Genomic DNA, 17,148 nt, shown 5'->3' on the forward strand with positions numbered 1-17,148 from the left:
TCAACTACTTGCAGCCTGATCATACCAGGGCTTACTGCCAGGAGGGATGCAGACTAGTAGCCGCAGATGGCATGGCTACATATGTTAAACCGGATATAAAACCTATTATTAGGTATGATGTTTATGAAGGAATGGTGAAAATATAGAGACCTTGTGGATAGACATTAGCAGTGAAGGTAAAAGTACAAAGAAAATGTTTGTAGGGATATGCTATAAACCACCATCTATCTGTAAGATAGAGTAAGTGAAAATACATTTGCAAATGGAGAAGGCATCAATGTTTGCATAATGGGTGATTTTAATTATCCAGACATAAGACTGGGGCAATGAGATAACTACAGTATTACAACAAAAGGAAACAGGTTTTTGAGGGTTCTTAAAGATAATTAAAAGACCCAAATTATCAAGGAATCATCCAGGAGAGGGGAAATACTGGATTTGGTCAAATCAAACAATGAAGAAGTAATAACAAATATTAAAGTCCAGGAACATTTGGGAAAAACTGATCATAACGTGGTCTCATTGGAAATAAATGATCAAAATCCATATTACTTGGGTTCAAAAAGACGTTAAACTTTAGAAAGGCAGATTTTAATAAACTACAGTATCAACAAGGGATACATTAGGGTGATGTTTTTGCATGGTGTAGAAAGGAAGGTCAAGGCAGGCACTAAATATTGCAATGAGAGCAATACTTTTCAATGAGCGTTAAAGCCGGGAATCAACTTATAGGATAAAATCACTATAGATTCGTTGTAGAAATAGCATATGTCAAATATGTTGAGTAACAGAGGAGCAAGATGGGCACGTGTGGGGGTCATAAACAGCAGTAGTAGATAATCCATAGAGAGTAAATATAATACATCTGTATCAGGAATCAACCTTGGACTGGCTTCCCCATGGCTCTTATCTTCGCAGTGAAGGGTTTCTCTTACCCCATATACGACAGCGTCACCGGTTCAACTGGCCAGCCTGCAATGTTCAGTCTTACAGCAGAAATGAGATGCAGCGAATCAGTGAAGCCTCTGCACATTGCTCCAATCCAGAGGGAAATGCAACAAGAGCACAGAACATTGGTAGGACAGCGGATCCACAAAAAAACTTTGAAAACTCACCGCGGTAATTAAAAATAAAACAAGTTTATTAATTACATACTAAAAAACACAAAACAGACTAGGACAGGGAAAAAAAAAAGTTTTTTTATTTTTCATTACCCCGGTGAGTTTACAACGTTTTTGTGGCTCCGCTGTCCTACCAATCTTCTGTGCTCTTGTTAAAAAAATTTCATGGACAAATGTGGAAGATAAGCGGGCAGTCATTAAAAACATTATTAGAAAAGCACACTTATCAGTGTATACCTTCGGGTAATAAATAGGAAAGAAACAAGTTTAAAGCAATGTGGCTAAATAAACAGGTAGGGGACGAAATGGAAAAGATGAGGTAGGCATTGAGATTCTTAAAGTCAAAAGGAACGGACGCATCATATCAGAATTATAAGCAATGTAACAAAAATTGCTAAAGGGCAATCAAATTAGAAAAAATGTGTAATGAAAAAAGGATTGCAATAAAAACTAAGATAAACCCTAAAAAGTTTTTTAAGTACCTTAATAAAAAAAACATTTGAAGAAAATATAGGATCCTTTCAGTGTGAGATGGCTTGGCAAATTATTGGAGATTAGGAAAAAGCAGGGGTATTAAACAAATTATTTGCCGCTGTATTTACCAGGGAAGAATCTATTGTATTGCATTGTATTGTATGTCTTTATTTAGATAGCGCCAAAAGTGTACTCACTGCTTAACAAAGAATACAGTACTTGGAATTACAAAATACAATAAGTGCCAAAATCAGACAATAGGAAAGGAAATCCCTGAATCGAAGAACTTAAAATCTAAGAGGTTTGATGGGGAATTTACAGAGACAGCAGATGAGGAAATAAGTGCTGTAGATAGATGGCAGCGCTTGGTCACAATGAGTGGTAGGAGTGACTGTGGGTGTGGGACAATAGCCATGAGTGCAAGCTATTGGGATGCTTGATTAGTGGGGCAAGTTCTAAGGTTAGTCAGTATTAAAATGAGAAGGTTAACACAATTTACAGGGAAAGAGATGCCAGGGCAGCATGGATGAAATCAGGTGTGTATGTCTGGCTTCAGGCTTAAGGGAGATCCACAGCAGCAGGGAGTAGTAGATAGAGGGTGTGAATAGAGGATTTGTGTGGGTGTTTTTATTGAGGTGTAAAGATTGCAATTATTGCAATAGTAGTGCCTCATGAGGAATCTGCACCCTCTATATTAACTAACAATTGGTTAACTGAGGATGAAGTTCATAGGCTGCTTGATAAAATTAAAGTAAATAAGGCACCAGGCCCCGATGGCATACATCCAAGAGTTCTCAAGGAGTTAAGTTCAGTAATAGCAAAACCATTGCATATTCGAGGACTCCATTTCCACAGGCTCAGTACCACAAGATTGGCGTAAAGCAGATGTGGTGCATATATTTTAAAATGGAGCTAATTCACAACAGAGGAATTACAGACCTGTAAGCCTGACTTCAATAGTGGGGAAACTACTTTAAGGTTTAATACGGGATAATATTCAGGAATACCTAATGGGAAACAAAATTATTAGTAATAGTCAGCATCGATTTATGAAGGGTAGATCATGCCAAACTAACCTTATTAGTTGCCTTTAGGAGGAAAGTATGAATTTAGAGCAGGGTAATGCAGTTGATATGGTTTACATAGATTTTGCAAATGCTTTTTATACGGCTCCACACAAGAGGTTGGTGTACAAATTAAAGCAAATTGTACCCGGAAAAAATATTTGCACCTGGATTGAAAACTGGATAATATTCAGGGATACCTAATGGGAAACAAAATTATTAGTAATAGTCAGCATCGATTTATGAAGGATAGATCATGCTAAACTAACCTTATTAGTTTCCTTTGTGAGGTAAGTAGGAATTTAGACCAGGGTAATGCAGTTGATATGGTTTACTTCGATTTTGCAAAGTCTTTTTATACGGCTCTACACAAGAGGTTGGTGTACAAAATAAAGCAAATTGTACTCGGAAAAAATATTTGCACCTGGATTGAAAACTGGTAGAAGGATAGACAACAGACGTTTGTAATAAATTAAACTTTTTTTTAACTCAGGCTAAATTTGTGAGTGGAGTTCCTCAAGGACTGGTACTGGGATCCATTTTTTTAAATAGTTTATTAATGACATTGAGGATGGCATAGAGAGCAAAGTTTCCATCTTTGTACTACCTTGCACAATTTAGTGTCATCAGCAATCAGAGCAGGATGTAATATCTCTCCAGAAGGACTTGAATAGACTGGAAACTTATGCAGGTAAATGGCAGATGAGTTGTAATACAGATAAATATAAGTGTGACAGGGTGAATGAACATCACCAGCCATATACCTGGCAAACCTATGTTTAGGCTTGCAGTGCAGCAGTGACGAGGTTAAGTTTCAGTTGAGAAGGGCGGCTTAATTAGTCTGACCCCAGCTGCATAATCAAGGTGTTTTAAAACCCCCTGTTGTTTTAAAAACCCACATGCAAGCTAGATGGTTAGGAGACAGGACTGAAATACTGAAGAGATTTCTGCTATAAGGTCTGTTTTTCAAAGTACATGTGTGATGAACCGTCTGTGTCCTGCATGCTGAAAAGAAGCTGCCTTGTTTTCTATGCTGAAGAGAAGCTATTTTGTTTTGTGTGTTGTATGTTTTTAAGGCTCTATAAAGAAGCCTTATCAAGAGAAACCGCGTGTGTGGTTGCATGTACCCTGCAACATATGGTGTCAGAAGTGCCGGGATTTTGAGAGGCCCCTGCAGTTGAAGGGCCACACACACACAAAAAAATTAGAAAAATGGAAGAATTTTTAAAAGAGTTTCTGTGCGAGCAGACCAGACAGCAGGAACTGTTAATGCAGGAGCAGACCAAACAGCAGGGACTGTTAATGCAGGAGCAGGCCCAACTACTATTGCAGCAGCAAACCCAGCTCCTAACCCAGCAGCAGGCAGCACTGGATGAGCGGATGGCCAAGCTGCTGACCCAATTCCAGGGGTCTGCCAGCCCAGAACTTACGAACAAACCCCCGGTCCTCCTGAGGAAAATGGCTCCGAACGAGGATCCAGAGGCTTTTCTACTGACATTTAAAAGGGTTGCCGAAGCTCAGGGCTGGGCTGCAGATCGCTGGGCAACTGCTTTGGCCCCGCTCCTCATAGGAGAAGCCCAGGCCTCATATCAGGGCCTCCCAGCAGATCAGGCAATGGACTACCAACAAGTAAAAGCAGCCATACTGGATCGCTTAAGTCTGACCCCAGAGACCTACCGGCAGCAGTTCCGGAACCTGAAGTACAACGCTAAGATGAGACCCCGGTTCCTCGCTCAGCAGTTATTGGACTTGTGTACTCGCTGGATACAACCCGATGAGCGCACTAAGGAGGCAATTCTTGAGCAAGTGGTTTTGGAACAATTCCTACAGATAATACCCCCTTCCGCACGCACGTAGGTAAAACAGCATGCTGCTGAAACACTAGCTTTGGCGGTCCGACTCATCGAGAACTTCCTTGGGGCCGAGGATCAGGCGAGTGCCCTGGACCCGACGGATCCAACTTCACCAGCACTTTCGGAGACCCAAAGAGGGAGATTGGAACAATGGGGAAACTACGGCCCCTTCATGCGCAACTGCCAAGTGCCACGAAAGGAGAAGTCCTTCCAACAAGGAAGAAGTCAAAATGCCAAGCACCGCCGAGACCCTCATCCCCTTCCTGATGTCGGCTTGTCGCCAAATGAGAGGAACATCCGAGGACGTCGCCCACAGGACTCACCAGATGCCTGGTCTCCAGTATCCGGTCCAGCAGATCGCTATCCATGCCCCCCTCCTGCGAGGAAACCCTCTCCATGTTCCGCCTGCGGAGAACAAGGCCACCGGCATGTGGACTGTCCACAGATGGATTGGTTCTTCAGCAGGACCGTCGCCTCGGCCTTCACTGGAGAAAATTACAAGCCCTGGCTACTTCCAGCCCAGGTTGGGGGAAAAACTGTCCAGGCCCTTGTAGATTCGGGCTCTGGGAAAACTCTGGTCTTCCAGGAACTCTTACCGCCTAACGTTTGTTCTTTTGACTCTCCATGGACTATAGAATGTATACACGGCAATGTAAAACGGTATCCGACGGCTAAAATCCAGCTACAGGTAAAAGGTCAGGAGGCCTACCTCGAAGTAGGAGTCGCTCCTTGGCTCCCTGCCCCCATTGTGCTCGGCCAGGACTGGCCTTTTTTTTCGGACCTAATGGCTTCAGTATCTCATGAGGAGCCTTATTCTATGGCTCAGGAGAACCCTGGCAAACTGTTCCCCTTCTCGGCAGACCCTTTTCCCCAGTAGACACCGGGTTCCAAAGACTCAGAAGCAAAGACGCTCTGACAAACAGGACTGGTTGCAGAAATCTGGGTCTCAAGGTGACCATTCTAGTAGCCAGAAGTCACAAGTGATGGCTGGGGATGGCCAGAGGGAGGGGGATATGGGCCCTGGAGATTTACCAGATCTATACCTCCCTGATTTTTGTCAGAGGCAAAGGGAAGACCCAGTCCTTGCTAGACAGTATGATAAGGTGGTAAAAATTGATGAGCAGATATTGAATGCACAGAGGGTGATAGTATTCAGCCATTTTGAATTATCAAATGATATCCTGCATAGGGTGAATAGGCAGACACAAACAGGGGAGGTCACCAGACAGATATGGGTTCCCAAGGCATTTGTTAAATCTGTGTTCACTCTAGCCCATACTGTCCCTTGGGGTGGTCACCTTAGCAGGGATAAAACATTGGACCGTATTTTGTCCCGATTCTATTGGCCAGGGATGCATAGTGATATTGCTAAGTTAGCGGCATGTCCGGAGTGCCAGATAACTAGTTCGAAGGGACAAAAAACAGCTCTTTGGTTCCTCTACCCTTGGCGTCAGTTCCCTTTGAGAGGATTGGGGTAGACTTGGTAGGACCTCTAGAACCTTCTGTGAAAGGATACAGGTTTATTATTGTAATAGTTGACTATGCAACAAGATATCCTGGGGCGTTCCCCCTGAGAACAGCAACGACAAAGCAAATAGCCAACAAGTTTTAATTACATATTCTTGAGGCATTCATTTAATCTCCGGGGACACGGTACTTCCAGAGTTACATGCCGTGGTATTCGGTGCCGGTAACTCCTGCATGTTTAATTTCCCCACATCACGGCCCACTTGACCGGGACATTTAAATGTGCAGCAGATCCTGGGATTGCTGGATGTACCCTTGATTCCATCAAGTTTGGTAGAGAAGTAATTTCCTGCCAATCTGGTTAGTGGATATACCATGGGTCTGTCAAGTGTGATGTCACAGGCCCTATATATTGCCTGGCACGTGTCACTTGACAGCAAAATGCCGGTTACAACCGCTAAGGTAATTAAGGGATTACTGACCAGAAATTCGTTTTTTATTTTAATGCTGGTGCCAGTAAAGACGAGGATGAAGATGAGAATGGACTTCATTCCGGCAGGGGTAAGTACAACTTTTATTTATTATTGGGTTGCTGACTACTGATTGTTTTTGAATGGTCAAAAGTGCTTTAAGCCATACGGATGTAGCACGATGGTTGGTCGCAGAGTCAACACAGATTCCGCCAAAGGCACGGTTCTGGTAGTCTGTGCTCACAAAATCCTAGCAACCAAACTAATGGTCCATCAGAATTAACACAGTGGTGGTCCCTGATTTTGAATGGGACTCCCCCTGTGGGAATCCTACTAGACCGCATCAGTTTGTGACAATCAATGGGTTTATTGGCAAATGTTTGTTTTTATTTAATTGTAATGTATTTTATTTTGTGGATGTTTTTTATTTTGTTGTTGCTCCTTCTGGATCTTGGAGGAGAAGTTTCCCAATCATTGCCACTGTGGAAATCCATGCCAATATTGTGGGCATGGTTTATTACAGTGACAATCAATGGGTAGAGGGGGTGCGGGATGGGGGTACCTTTGCACTCAATGGGAGCAAAGATAACTCCAGTGGCAATTAATGGGCACCCTATTACACACCCCCTCCAAAAAGGGAGGGAGGCATGCTACCTAATTGGCTGGCTCTCTTAAAGGCATCCACTAATCCGATTGGTGATGTACCATTTGTAAGTCAAATGTGACTTATATATAAGGCCTGTCACATCTCATTTGACCCCAAGAAGCTGTTGGATCAACATCTCCTGGACCTGTTAGAAAAGAAAGAAGAGAAGAAGAAAAGAAAGAAGAAAGAAGAACTACTCATCAGAGATTCCTTTTCAAACAACTGAGGATCATGCACATCTCCTTATCATGCTGCTGAGGATCATGGCATCGTGAAGCAAGAATTGGTGCTGCTGCTGGATGCGGAGGATGAATTTTCACCCCTGCAAAGGTAATAAACACATTGATTGGATTTTATTTAATTGTGTTTTTTTTTTAGGATTCCCAGTGACTGGCAATGTGTTTATCTATGCCCCTTTTAGGGTATAGATAATCACATTGACTACCAATGCGTTTTTTGGAAAATGTTTGTTTTTATTGAATTGTAATGTATTTTATTTTATTTAGTGGTTGTTTTTAATTTTTAGCTTATTGTTATATTTAGCATATTGTTGGCATGGTTTACACTGTGACAATTAATGGGTTTATTGGCAAATGGTTGTGTTTATTTAAATGGAATTTATTTTATTGATTGGTTGTTTTTCATTTTTAGCTTGCCCAATCATTTCTATTGTGGTAATCCATGCCCAAATTGTGGACATGGTTTACCAAAGTGTCAATTAATGCTTTTTTTGCAAATATTTGTCTTTATTTAAATGTAATGTATTTTAGTGAGCGGTTGTTTTTCATTTTTAGTTTGCCTATTCATTGCCCTTGTGGCAATCCGTGCCCATATTGTGGGTAGGGTTTTACCACAGTGACAATTAATGGGCAGAGCGTGTGGGGGTGTACTGCTGCGACACACTTTATTCGAGCAAATACCCAGTATGTACCTGGCAGATACCTGGAATGCGCCGCTCCTCACCTCTGACAAGCCCCGTTGCGTTTGCCTTCCCAGCCATGGTTCATGCCTGGCTGACAAGCGGCTGATCTGTTAAATGATAATGATTAGGATTTAATAGGCTGCAATGCTTCGCGTGTCTACCAGATGGCATAAATTCATGAATTGTAATGCAGTATATATATATATATATACTGTGCAGTATTGCAGCCAGCGGGAATAAAATGCTTCAATCCCTGCCTGGAAAATAACGCAATGCACTCGGGCAGAAAACAGTCACAAACCTCAATACACCCGAGTATACCCGAATTCATGGGACTAGCCGAGCTCGAATAAAGTGTGTCGCCAGTGTAGGTAGTTTCCCCAGGGAGGAAGGGTAGACCTCCCGGATGGATAGTGGAAGGGTGGTTAACCCCTTAATTACGGTAGCGGTTAATAAGTAAGGAATAATAAGCAAGGAGTATGCGGAGATGCAGCAACAAACCCTCACTCTACAGTACATCTGTATATTAGCCTCATATGTACAATAACTATATGCAATTGAAAATATACTAACATGGAGTAAAAGTTTACATAATATCTACATAGAAGAGATATACAGTACAGTTATTTAACAGTCATGCTATGATGCCAGATGTCTAACTTTTTCAGTTGACAGATATTGTGATGTAATGTCTGTCACATAGTGTGTTTTAAAGGAATATAATGTTCCAGGTGTGTCAGTAGTGCAGAATATTATTGATAACATCTTTACATGTTACATTACTCCTTACACTCTCCCCACTCCCCTGCTCCTCACTCCATTTTACTCAACTCCCAGGAGTCAATCCGCTTCCACCAAACACACTACTCACAGCAGTCTCCTTCATCTTTCACTCTCAATCTCACACTACACAGTACTTAACACAATAATATAACATATGTGAAGTCACAGACAAAATACAAACGACTCCAAGATTAGAGAAAAAAATCCCAGAGACAAGCACACAAGCATCCACACTGAAGGACAACTCAATCAATTATAAAATTAGCACTAAAATTCAAAACAACCACCTGCTTCCTGTTGCCAATGTGTCCTCTCTACCTCTAAACAGCCCTGCTGACATGTAAGGAAATAATGGTTTAAGCGCTATGTACATTTATGGCGCTATATAAATAAAGACATACAATACAATACAATCTGCTACATAGGATAGTCTTGCTATTTGTCTTAACTCTGTGCCCAGGACATACTTGATAACGAGAGGTAACTCTCAATGTATTACTTCCTGGTAAAATATTTTATAAATAAATAAAATAAATGTTTTCCCACCATTTTATGATCATTCTGTGACTTTGCCACAATTTTAATGGCAATGCAATGTAATCGCAATAAATAATGCAAGTGTTCATGTCACATTGCGTGTTTTTTCCGATGGTATAACTATTGTTGTATACCAACTTAATTTTGCGGTAAAAATGCGCGCATTTGATTTTTAATTTAATGCGATAATAGTAAAATTTTAATGGAGCTTTACGTATCAGAACCTAATAGTGTTGGAGAAAACATGAAAATGGAATTTGGATCTCCAAATTGTGCAACTGGTACATGAACTAGTGTGTTTAGAGTCTCAAAAAAGGAAAGAGCCACCTGTGAAATGCCTGGTGGGATTTCTGAACATGGCACAAAGAACTGCAAGAGATGGCGATGGAGAAGTATACTAAACAGGCTATTAGGTAAATAATAAAAAAGCGTGGGGTAGACACACTGTAATATGGAATATCCTAGCCAACTAATGTATATTGCAATGTTTCCTGGGACATATTGCTGAATATTTGTAACGACTGCCAACATATGTCTCTAAACCAGTATATCCATGCTATCAGTTCTAGAAATAACTTCTCAAATATTAAGGAAGATCAGCTAAAATAAACACTTTCTTTCAATCAGTACAGCTCCTGATGGTAGCTATTAATTCAAACCAAACCACTTAATTTCTTAGTCACAAATAAGTCAAATCATTTTTATAATGTATCTACCTCTATCCTCTGGCATTCCCCAGAATAACTAATCTACTGTATGTCACTAAAATTAATTCAGAATAGCAACTCATAATTTTGCAAGGCAATTAGCAGACTGTCTTATATGTGAGAATATTTTTTATAATGGTACCACCATTCACTGTTATGAATTAAATAGGTTCAAATATTTTAGCAGCATATTGAAAAAAAACCTCCGGGCTTCAATAGATAATGGGAAATGAAAATGTCTCTACTTTTATTATGTGGTTACCTGATACTGATTTGTTTTGCTAGGTGTTGCACCTACTGCTTTAAATTCCTTACAGACACAGTTACTATTTAACATAATTTGTCAATACAATATCCCCATAACTGTAGCAAACAGTGTATTGCCTGTCTTTTTAGTATTCAATAGGAATTAAATAATTTATGAGGCTACATTTGTTACATTTAAATACATTGGGAAGGCTTTTCACTGATACAGTAGCGGAGGAACCGAGCTGTAAAACTGATTTGTATGCAGATGTGTATTGTGCTACATTTGAAACCAAGTAGCATAATTATGCACTTGGGTATAGAGAGACTGCAACATGAAAACGTTTAGTTCAACTAAACTACATTATCAAAGGTTTTTGAAGACTAAATGTGAGTAAAAGTTTCACACAATAATGTGAAATTGATGAATATTGGGCTTTTGCTGCTCAAAAACGTTTCACAAACTCATTAGCATTCGCAAATATTTTCCAAGCATTGGAATCTCTATACACACTGGTAACTATTGATAAACTTGCCCTTTTCAATCAACTTGATTTAAATTCCCTTACTGAATAGACCAGAGAGAGAGTACAGAATCACCTCACTTGACCCCTGGAGTTGATACTTTTGTTGTTAGTAAACTGATAGTAGTTGTGAATGGGGTGTGTATAAATGTGGGGAGATTTGAGATTTGGGGGGGGGGGGCTATTGGGCTAATACAGCTATAGCCTGGATTGTTGAACATCAGTTATTACCAAATTCCCATTCTCTAGTGTGGCTGTCTGCCTCTCTGCCTGTAATCATTACATCGATAATGACATCAAAATAAAAAATGAGGAAGGACACTGTATACAGTAGGCAACAAGAATAGTTCCCTGTCTAGCATGTGATTGAATTAATTGCTGTTATAAAACGGTCAATGCAGTAAGGGGAGAAGTTGCTTGAAGCAACAGTATTATGAGATGTATCAAACTTTGTGTTAATGTACTGTTTCGTTGATTTTATTCACCAGATATGATGTGGCGTTAATTTCCTCCAACAGGGGGTGCAAGACCAGAAAGTTAAAAGAAAGAAGAGTAAATAAAATCACCACTTGCATGTATGGTTCATTTGCAGGTCTCAGACAGTTCTGCAACCTTGTTTTCCCCCAGTGCTTCCATTGCAGTCAGGGATCCTAGGTAATGACATGCAAATGAGCACAGTGTCACTATTTCTTATCCATTTTAACATGGAAGCCTATACGCTTATGCCGGCAGTATTACACAGCTTTTCAGCACAGCGCGGGTTAAAAGAAAAAATTCCATACAATATAATTCTGCAGCAGACACCAAACCAAAAGTGACAAGGACTGCAGACCACAAGAGCGGAATTGGAGCAAGGGAGATATTTAATTTTTAGAAAGATTTTATTAAAAAAAAAAAAATTGGAATAAACTTTCAGTGTAAAAAATATATATAAACCTTCAAAAAGGTGGTTCCTATGTATGAAGACTTCATACATATAACACCTAACTTGTTGTTTGATTTTTTTTTATATGCACCACCATGTTGAATCCCTAATTGCTACAATTTTATATTAAAACAGAGTAATGTATTAAAAGAATGGGAAAAGCACTCACATTTTCATGTGTGTAAATTCAGTAGCACAGTGGTTACACCACTAGATATTATATAGTTTTTCCATGCTTACCAAGGACTGGATATTTACTACCTATCATTCAGGGTATGGAAAAGGGGAGTAAACTACATATACAAATAATTCCAGCAAACATCTTTCCAGCAAAACAATTCAAATGCATATGCACATATAAAATAAATAGGAACACAATTTTTTTCTAAAACATATGTTGGTGGAATCTTTTCTTACCTTATTTTGCAGCATGGTATTATTTATTGGTTATCTGAATTATGTCTATGAAAAAATATTGAATTTTTGTTTTTTTATTATAAGGTGACATAAAGAAGCATATCTGAATAATCAAGACAGATGTCCACATAGCATAACACATACTATAATTCAATGAAGACGAATTGCTATTCTTTTCCTTTGTATAGTACATAATTCTTATGGGTTTTACCTGATAATATAAAAAAAAAATGAAAACATACAGATGAAGCCAGCCTTACTGTTTTTGATGCCACAATTCAGCGTAGTGCCCTGACCGCGCCGATTGCAACAAACAAAAAGGATTAACACTGCATGGGGGTCCATGCTACTGAATGGGACTCCCACAGGGTTAATCCTTTGCTGACTTCAGTGCAATAACCCACATACATCATCTCCATTCCCAACTGGCCAACTCCCTTGAGTGAACAGAGAGGAGGTATGGGGTTTGTACTCCTCTCCTTGGGCTATGCTCCAAACTATCTAGCCTTGTCAAACCTCAGTTAATGACATAGATGACTGAATATGAGTACCTATATCATAAGGGGGAATACTATAGGACCATATTAGGTCATCTAAATTATCCAAGGGCATTGACAGTACCAGACAGTATTAAATGTCCTGTCTGCATTCACATGCGATTGTTACCCCAAAACCAGTAAGTGGCTATGGAGAATTAACTCTGTAGGGTCCAAGCTTCTGAATGGGACCAAACAGCGTTTTTCCTTTTGGACCATCTGCTTGGAGAGAATACCTGTACTCACCTTTTAAATGAGCTACGCAGCCATCTGCTGCCATGTCCCCACAATGCTGAAGGTCAGATGCAGGTCTGTACAGTATTTCCTTCTGTAGATGACTAAGATGCTGGAATATGGTCATAGAGCTCCATATTCGGTCATCTACATTAAGGGGGCTGGACAGTGTTACGTTTCCTTTCCAGCCCTCTTGATGTAGATGACTGAATATTGTATGGGTATCTATATCATAAGGGGGGATACTATAGGACCGTATTCTGTCATCTGCAGAGGCTCCAGCTTGTGCAGAACACTGCAGCTGAGATGCTGAGACGTGTTTCACTTTGAGCCTATCACTCCAATCTTATGTGACCTGCACTGGCTTCCAGTGATCTTCCGGGTTCGGTTCACCCTGGCAGTAATGGCCTTTAAAACCTAGCAAGGTCAAGAGCCTGCCAATCTACAGTCTCATTTGAAACCACGGATGGATACGGTCTATGATCTCTTGTCCTCAGGGACGGTCCGCCTCTCTGTGCAAGGGTACTGCACACAACACAGGGTGGGCAGGCCTTTTCTTGTGCAGCTTCAGAGGTCTGGAACTCGCTACCACCAGAGCTCAGGTGCATATCTACATTATCATTGTTTCAGGATCGGTGTAAGACTTACCTATGCCTTCTGGCTTTTCCTGTCTAACAAACCAATTCTATATAATGTTTATTTGTTTAACTGGAAAGTATTGCAATGCCCCCTTTAGTGGTGTCTTGTTTATTCTCAAAAAATAAATGATGATGATCTACGTCATTAAGAGGGTTAGCCAGGTTGGAGTAGAGCGTGAAGAGAGGAGAGGACACCCCTATCGCCTCTGTTTCCTCATCAAGGGGTTTTGACAGTGTCAAATAGTTTGGAGCAGAGTCTAAGGAGAGGAGAGAAAAACATACCCCATCTCCATTTGCTCATCAATGGGGTTTGCCCGGAACAAATATAGTGTAGATCAGGTATGGCTTTTTCAAGTATGTGGGTTATGGCACTGCCAGCACAATCAAGTGGAGGATTAATGAGGCAAGAATCTGAAGACAATGCATGCTGAGGTGAAGACAGAAAACTTGTTTTGGAGAAAATAATTGGGACGGTCAGAGGTAGCTGGCCTTCATTAATAAAGGTGAAGCCCGGCCGGTTGCCTCTAGAGACCGTGGGTAATGGGCCAAGAGGGTTAGCCCAGTAAGGAAAAACATGTATTTTCTGTAACTCTGTTCCCCTTATTAGCTAGGTTATAAGCTAGGAACAGTGTGTGTGGGGTTAACTATGCAGGCCCTGTGGGCCAGCTAATGCATTGTGTGCTGTATTCCATTTGACTCATGGTCCCGTAGCTGACTGTGCAAGCTTATAAGTGGGTTGCCTTGTATGGGTGGCTCCTTATGAGAAATAGCTGCAGGACAGAGACTTCTGGAGCATGCAAAAAAAGGGGGATATTTGGGGGCAAACCGGGTTAACCTGTATTGCCTGCCAGCAAAGTATTAGAGCGGAGTATAGGAGACTTGTATGTTAAAACGGATTTTAGAATCCCAGCTCACAGATCCCAGTTTTAGAGTGTCAGATCTAGGGATCAAATTTTAGTTTTGCTGTGGTTTAAAACTACAATGCATTTTGTGTTTGTGCTCTGTGCTGGACTGCATACAGGACAAAAGGCAGCCAGATATGGATTAGCATTTCAATGACCCCAGCAAAAGTATGAGGATTCCTTGTATTACTGTTGCGGCCCTTTTTATTCTCCTACATCCCCGAATTTTTTCGGGGATGTTTTCCGAATGTCACGCACTTTGCCGCGTTCATGCCGCATTCATGGCGAGACAGCGCTAATAGCGCTAATACAATGAAACCGCCAGCGGCACCTAAAAATACCGGAACATGCCGCATCAACATTGCATCTGCCCGCGGTTTTAAAAGTCGCGCTGAAACGGCCACACGAGGCTGAAGGCGGCTGCCACTGTAATTGCAAAAGACATGCAGGTTTATGGCACATGGTGAGGGAGAAGGGCTGTAAACAGGATATCTGGAGTAGAACGCCTTTGTTCCAGCTAGACATTGAGGAACCTACCCAGCAGGAGGAATGGGGCAAGCCATAAAAACGGTTGCAGGATTTCAAACTCACAGGCACGATTTCCAATGGCAAGTTTTGAATTCCCCTCTCCAATCATTTAAAGCAAAACCACAGTCTGTGCTCTAATTGGCTGCCAGTCCCTCAATGATATACTGTAGATATGCAGCATATCCTATATAAGGGAGAGCAGTGTAGAAGATAGCTTTCTCTTTTATTGGAGATTTGAAGAGACAAGGAGCTTCTGGTGGGCTTCTCAAAGGTGCTTCTGAGTGAAAGAGCTATTCACACAGAGAAGCATGGACAGGGTAATGCCTTTTGCTGAAGCAGGTGTTCTGCAACTAGGAAAGACTAGATTTCACCCCCAACCCCAAAGTAAATGTGTATATTCTCTGTATTTTGTGTTTCTGTGTGTTTCCGTGGTCTTATCCAAATAAACCTCATTTTATTTCACTGCCTTGTTTTGCCTTGTGACTGATCCCTTAAATATAAATGTGTTACAAGACCTTATCTACCGTGACAATAATGTAGGCTTTTATTCAGCTGTTTTCATTTAACATACATTATAGGCTTTTCCTAGCCCAAGTTTTGCACTATAAAGTATAGGCTTTTCCAAGGCCAAAGCTTCAGGTAATGGAAGTCCATATATGTTTATCAATGTCTATATGTCTATGTGTATAGGTAACTAGTGTCCTGTGGCATCACGGACACAGGGAAATGGCCTGCACATTCAGTTTTCCCTAGGGGTCAAGGATACGAATGTGTGGTTTTTATGCAGACCAGGGAGAGACAGACAACCAGTTCCATTACCTGCCTTTTAAATCCCTTTCTAGACTCAGTTGGTCTTGTTAGCAGTTCTACCTTCCTCCACACCCAACAGCTCTAGCAATGAGAGAGAGCGAGAGAGAGAGCGAGAGAGAAAGCGAGAGAGATTGCGAGCACGAGAGAGAGCGAGCGAGAGAGCGCGAGAGAGCGCGAGAGAGAGCAAGAGAGAGCGAGAGAGCACAAGAGAGAGCGAGAAAGAGCGAGAGAAAGAGCGAGAGAGAGAGCTAGAGAGATAGCGAGAGAGGGAGAGATTGTGTAAGGGGAGGGGAAATATCTGCATAAACTCATTACAGATGGGAGAAGCAATGTAACTTCATACATTGTGGACATTAACAGGTATAGTAAACATAATCTGAAATCAACTGACGATGTCCGTGAGACAGTACTGTGCTACCAACTTTGCAAATATTTCCTGAAAGCAGTTGGTGAATATCATGAAATATAAAAGTGAATTATTGGAGAAATTAGGAGACTTTAATTTAAAAAAATTGTAAATACACAAATGATGTAATATTTAGATCATTTAAAGTCCAACTATGTATCCAAACAGCTGGAAAACAATTATTTAGGAAATAAATATATAAAAAGGAGTCTATTTTTCAAAAGGGTCTTTTTTTTTAAACAGGGTATGATAAGTAGAGTTATACCTTAGCAGAGTTTCCCAAAACTGCCACATTTATTACTTTTTTCACAATAATTTGTCAATTATTGTTAACCTTGTAATGCATTAGAAATTTCCTAGAACAAATGTGCGTGATATGTTTATGTATATGTTTATGTAGAGAATGGCACAGAGTAACATGGGTCTTTAACCCTGAGTGAATGAACAAAAAGACCAAGAAGTTGCAACTATATGTAACGGCGTGATCACCATAAACAGGACGTGACCGCGAGGCTGAGGTGGGGATTGGATAAACCGACCTCCAGCCGCGTGAGCGTGTCCGGAGAGCAGGGTCGCAGTCTGCCTTGTTGCTGCCTTCTCTGAAGCTCTGCCCCTATTGGCTGTTCATGCTATTTAGGGTCAGCCCCTTCATCCAGGAAGGGGCTGAGCATAACACTTTCTGTGTAACCTGTGCTTGTCACAAGCACCTCTGCTTTGCCTGTCTGCAGTATCTACTGCTTCCAGTGACTTATACCCTACCCTGTGATGAATCTCCTGTGCGGTAGCTTCTCTGTTCTGGAGGCTGTTCCTGTGCTGAAGCACCTGCGCTGTATCCCCTGCGCTAATGCTTCTCTATTCCGGTGTCCTTCTCTGTGCTGGATCTCCTGCGCTAAGCTTCTCTATTCCAGAGGTCTTCATTGTGCTGAAGCCCCTGCAAT

The sequence above is a fragment of the Ascaphus truei genome, chromosome 2 (assembly GCF_040206685.1).
Source record: "Ascaphus truei isolate aAscTru1 chromosome 2, aAscTru1.hap1, whole genome shotgun sequence".
Taxonomy (NCBI): Eukaryota; Metazoa; Chordata; class Amphibia; order Anura; family Ascaphidae; genus Ascaphus; species Ascaphus truei.